Source organism: Trachypithecus francoisi, unplaced genomic scaffold (assembly GCF_009764315.1).
Source record: "Trachypithecus francoisi isolate TF-2019V2 unplaced genomic scaffold, Tfra_2.0 Lachesis_group2, whole genome shotgun sequence".
NCBI lineage: Eukaryota > Metazoa > Chordata > Mammalia > Primates > Cercopithecidae > Trachypithecus > Trachypithecus francoisi.
Window position 1 is genome coordinate 15,300,771 of NW_022681465.1, and position 6,000 is coordinate 15,306,770.

Genomic DNA, 6,000 nt, shown 5'->3' on the forward strand with positions numbered 1-6,000 from the left:
ACTTTATCAGGATGGGAGAGCTCACGTTTCAAATTCTTTTTTTTTTTTTTTTTTTTTGAGACGGAGTCTGGCTCTCTCGCCCAGGCTGGAGTGCAGTGGCCGGATCTCAGCTCACTGCAAGCTCCGCCTTCCGGGTTTACGCCATTCTCCTGCCTCCGCCTCCCAAGTAGCTGGGACTACAGGCGCCCGCCTCGTCGCCCGGCTAGTTTTTTGTATTCTTTAGTAGAGACGGGGTTTCACCGTATTAGCCAGGATGGTCTCGATCTCCTGACCTTGTGATCCACCCGTCTCGGCCTCCCAAAGTGCTGGGATTACAGGCTTGAGCCACCGCGCCCGGCCTCGTTTCAAATTCTTACCACACACAAGCAGGACACAGTGGCTCACGCTTGTAATCCCAGCACTCTGGGAGGCTGAGCCAGGCAGATCATCAGGTCAGGAGATCGAGAACATCCTGGCTAACATGGTGAAACCCGTCTCTACTAAAATACAAAAAATAAGCTGGGTGTGGTGGTGGGTGCCTGTAGTCCCAGCTACTCAGGAGGCTGAGACAGGAGAATGATGTGAACCTGGGAGGTAGAGCTTGCAGTGAGCTGAGATCGCGTCACTGCACTCCAGCCTGGGTGACAGAGTGAGACTCCATCTCAAAAATAAATAAATAAATAAATAAATAAAATTCTTACCCCACTCCACCCCCCTCAACACACACATGCAGAAAACAAAAACAAAGAGAGGCAAGGAAGCATTGGAAGGTGTTGGGTTGAATATGTCTACTACCTTAATTGTGGTGATGATACAGGTATGTGTATATGACCTGTGTAAGTTTTCAGGATGGAAATGGTGTTACTTGTATCAAATCCTAACAAAAAAATAAGTGAAGGCAGGAGTTTAAGAAGGGAGGGCCCTCACACACATATGCCTATGATAAGAATTAGTACAAAGCCTCTCTGGAAGGCTCTCGTACACATAAGCCCATAATAGAAACTTTTGCTGAAACTTTTCCTTCCCTCAATTTCTTTGGCTATGTCTATGGTTCCCATAACCCACATATCACAGATTTGCAAATCTCCTGTGCACTTCTGAGTAAGCTCATTATCTTGAAGAATCTATCTCTGTTATTTAGGTGAGCAGTCCAGACTCATCAAACAGTACACATTAAGTATATGCAGTTTTTTGCATATTAATTATATCTCAATAAAGCTGCTTTAAAAAGCATAAATAACTGTACTAGTTTTTTATTGCTGTTGTAACAAATTACCACAAACTTAGTGGCTTAAAAAAACAAAAATCTATTATCTTAGAGTTCTGGAGGTGAGATGCCCAACACAGGCTCTTAAGAATTCATTTCCTTGTGTTTTCCAGCTTCTAGAGGCTGCCCATATTCTTTGGCTAATGGCTGTTTCCATTTTCAAAGCCAATAGTGGTTAGTTCAGTCATTATGGCTGATTACACTAAGCCCTCCCAGTAATTTGTTATTACACTTGGCCTGCCCAAATTATCCTAGAGGATGATACAGCCACTGCATTGTGAGGAAATGCAAGGCTGCCCCATGGAGAGGCCCATATTTTAAGGGCTGTATTTTAAGTTCAGCTGATTAGCAACCATAATTATATCTGCAACCCTAATTCCTCTTTGCTATATAATGTGACCTATTCCCAGTTCTGGGAATTAGGACATGCACATCTTTGGGAGGCCATTATTCTATTCTATATTCTGTATTTTAAAGGAATGTATTGGTTATAGGAAAAGATTAGCAAAAAAGATGGGATATTGGTGGTCATTTCATAGATTTAAACACATATTACAGTAAAAACTCTATCCATTACATATGTGAATCTCATATATAATACTAGAAAAGACATAGAAGAAGTTGAAAGTATGAAATCAATGTCTACTTAGCACATCCTGGATGCAGAAGCTTGGTTGAGTTTCTTACCCTTTGCTCTCAACCCTGACCATGGCTTAATTTTCAGTTGTAAAATGGATATTCTTATTAGCTAATAAGAATAGTACCCAGCTCACATACAATGTTATCATAGATATTTCTTTCCCTGCATTCATTATATACCTATTATCGTGACACTCATACACATTAGCATTTGCCCTAAGTTTTTATAATTTAATTAAAATGTATTTTATATACATACATATATGTGTGTGCATATATATGCATATGTGTGTATATATACATATACACATACATATACAAATATACACATATATACACACATGCATATATACACATATATACATCTATATACGTACATACATCTATATATACATACATATATAAAAACACACACAGGGCAAATGCTAATGTATATGGGTGTCAGGATAATAGGTATATAGTGAATGCAGGGAAAGAAAGCTCTATGATCACATTGTATGTGAGCTGGGACTGTTCTTATTACCTAATAAGAATATCCATTTTACAACTGAAAATTAAGCCATGGTCAGGGTTGAGAGCAAAGGGTAAGAAACTCAACCAGGTTTCTGCATCCAGTAAGAAGAACTTATACGTTTTATCCTAGAGCTAATGTTTTAAATCACAGTAGAATTTTACCTCTCATTTAAAGGATAACTTTTAATATGTGACAGAATGCATTTTGATAAATGGCCACAATACTATTTCCCATCCACTTACTCTGCTTACGTGTTTTGGAAACTCCTCCCATTGAGAGATGGTATCTCTGTTCCCTGCACTTGCATATGGGCAGACTTGCGATTGACAGCAAAAGTGACAGTATGTGATTTCTAGGTCATAAAAAATACATCTTCAGTCTGATTCTCTTGAGAGTCTCTCCCTTGGAATTCTCTCTTTTGGAGCCCAGGCACTGTATTGTGAGGAGGTGTAAGGGTGCCCCATGGAGAGGCCCATATGGAGAGGAACTCACAGCACCAACTGGCCAGCCAGGTGAGTGAGCTATTTAGGTGAAGTCATTCAGCACCAGGATAACACTGCATAGGGCACTGTTGTCTCCATATTTGTCATGAAAATAAGTAATTGATATTTTCAGCTTTTAAATTACAGAGATGCTTCTTATGTAACAATAATGAACTGGAATAGGATGACTCTCTGTTTCTAAAGTCAAGTGATTGACTCTATTCCTTTTTTCCCCTCTAGAAATGACATTTTCTGGCAGTTTGGTATGGTAGTGGGAAGAAAAGCAGGGGCCGTCACCTGATGGAGTATGTTTGGAATGTGTGATCCTCCTCCACTGAAGAGTGCATTGTAGGGTCTGACAGCAGAGTTCCTCTCACTCAATCATGTGAGGCCTGAGTCGAGTCTAGGGACTTGGGGTCTTCCCCTTGTCCAGGGACTTGGTGTCTTCCCCTTCAGGCCTCCCCCAAAGGGTTAATAGTGAAATGAAGGCCATAATCAGGTTATTAATTTAAGGCATTAAAACAGTGTGTTCCAACTCTGTCACACATTTGATTCACCTGGGAAGATGTAAAAGGTGCTGATGACTGGGTGCTGCTCCCATACCCAAATGATTCTGATTTAATTGGTTTTGGGTGGAGTCTGAGGGTACTATGTTTTAAAACTTCCCCAGGTGATTATAATGTGCACCCATGTATAAGGACCACTTGTTTAGTGTTTAAAAAGAGGATTCTAAAATGAGCAAAAGAGGAAATAAGGATTAATTGATGGAGATTAAAAAAAAAAAGTGCCTGGAACATTTGCAGAGTAGTAGAATTCTCCATAGGCATGAAGCAGACACATCTGACAGCAATAACTTAACTGAAGTATACCCTGACAGTGGCCCTGTGGTCTAAGAAGAATGTGTGCTCAGAGTTCCCAGCTAAGGAATCTGGGAGTGGCCAACCCAGCGTTTTATTCCTTATCTATGAGGAACATATGAATCCCTAGCTCATCTTGTGAAATGCAGGCTGTAGAGGGGTCTAGGCCTGTTGTTTTGGGTTAAATGAAAGCGGCCAGGTGGAGGTTGCTAGGGGGAGGATGCTGAGTGAAGATGCTATATAAATCACATGCTTTTTACAAGTGGTTGTGGTTCTCCTGTCCAGCCTGCTGCCACTGAACTGCCCTGTATGTAAGTCTCCTCAATGAACCCTATGTCTTCTTTGCTGGCTCCAGATGTCTTCTTCAGCCTCTAGAATGTGGTACCATCCCTACTGAAGTCAACAGGGGTCTAGCATGACAACGAGCAAGGCAGCAGAGCCTGATGTCTATTTGTGTGCTTCAAGTTGGTTTTCTGAAATGTTCCTGTGGTAGTCACTGGGACAACTCCCCTAAATCCAGTTATCCTCTCCTTCTGAGCTTATATAGATTGAATTTGGGGCCCTGTTATGCTTTAGTGGGGCCATAATACTAGTACTGGCCAATGGGGTGAGAACTCGAGCATTTATTTGCAGGTTTTGGATCTGCAAATAATGTTTATTTATTTTTTTCCTTTCTGGCATGGACATAAGCAACATTTGAAATGTGGCTGTTCCATCAGCATGGATCACAAGCCATTATACAGAATCAAGAATGACTACCAACCTCTGTTATTTATACAGTGTGAGGGAGAAATAAATTTCTGCTTCAAGCCACTAAGATTTTGGAATTGTTTGTTACTGAAGCATAACCCATAATATACTGACTAATACAGAATGTGAGCAAAATGAGCATGCATTTTCCTACAGAGAATGAGGAAGCAGAATTTCTATCCTTCTGCTGTCAAGTTATGCCCAGGATTCCTTTAAGGAAAACAAGAGAACAGAGAAAAGACAGAATTTTCAGTTCATGCTTCATGAATTAAAGCAACATGCTTTTGCTTCAAGTCAGAGAGCTGAGTATTTTATTTTATTTAGAAACCAGTGTTTGGATCCTGGCAGTTTTCCCCTAAGGGTAAATTGGATACTATGCCAAGTTCACACTCATGGAATTAATTGACTGCTCGACTTTCAACACAAGGTATCAAAGCCTTCCACATTAGTGACCCATGTAAAACAAACCTTACCACATGGTCTGTGGTTTTCAAGAAGTCTTCTATTAAATGAACTACTCAATATAAGTTTACTGCAGGGGGTGGGAGGAAACGGAAAAATACATGCGCACTTAGAATGGGCCTTTGTGTGTTTTCTTTCTTCTAATTTTATATCCAAGGGCATTTTTTTCAAAACTTTTTGGTATTCAAAAGTCAACATTATTTGGCAGAACTTATTTTAGTCACAGGCTTATTCCTAGTGCTGGAGCACAGAAGAAACTAGTTCTTTTAAAAATAAAGCCTACATGTAGAATCCCCTTTGTTTGTGCATTTTTGATCAGTTTACTGAACTTCTGATGGTCCTCTTTGCCATGTAAATGCTTAAGGTCGTCTTCACGCCCAGCCTGCTTCGTAAAGATTCATTCTGTATCTATTTCCTGTTCAGTTATTTTCTGGGGTCCTCTTTTTCAGGACTGTCTTTGGAGAAGCTTCACATTCATTCTTGAAGGCAGATGCACAGCTATGGCAGAATATCTTGTGGTGTTTACGTCTGCATTTTCTACCCAATATTTCCTTTTCCCCCTTTTACATTAAAGAAGGCTCACAGACAGGACTAAGAGCAGGAGAGACCTCTGATCTCTGACATTTAGTGGTTAAGACAAAATATTTGACCAGAAGCAGGAGGGAAAATGAAGCTTCCCTCTAAACCTACAAAACTACAAAAGATGTTCCTGATTGGAGGAAAGAAGAAAAGGGGAGACTTTTAAAATATAGTGAATTAATAGAAAAGTTGAGGTCTAGTAATGGCAACAGATCAGGAAATGATTTTTGTTGAAAAGACAGTTTGTTATTCATAGTTTTTCCCAACGGGAAGTAGGGGGCCCAAACAGGGCAGGGTTGATTGGGGGCAGAGAGATGGGGGGAAATGGGGCAAGAGGTTTTATCATGGTTTCTAATGAAGAAACAGGCTACGCAGGGTCAGCTGATTTAGGATGGCTAGTCTGAATAATTTTAGCAGGCTCTGGGGCATAAGGGCTGTCCCTGGTGGTCCGGCACTTGGCTCTGGGGTGAC

The 6,000-nt window shown here is 40.6% G+C and overlaps 1 long non-coding RNA gene across 1 annotated transcript in view; it reads right to left on the bottom strand.

Annotated features, from left to right (window-relative positions):
- The window catches only part of LOC117064769, an 85,174-nt gene extending 81,844 nt beyond the window's left edge, over positions 1 to 3,330 (bottom strand). The window contains exon 1 of the long non-coding RNA XR_004429656.1: positions 3,179 to 3,330. This is a non-coding gene — a long non-coding RNA (uncharacterized LOC117064769). The remainder of the gene's footprint in view (positions 1 to 3,178) is intronic.
- Between the last annotated feature and the right edge of the window lie 2,670 nt (positions 3,331 to 6,000).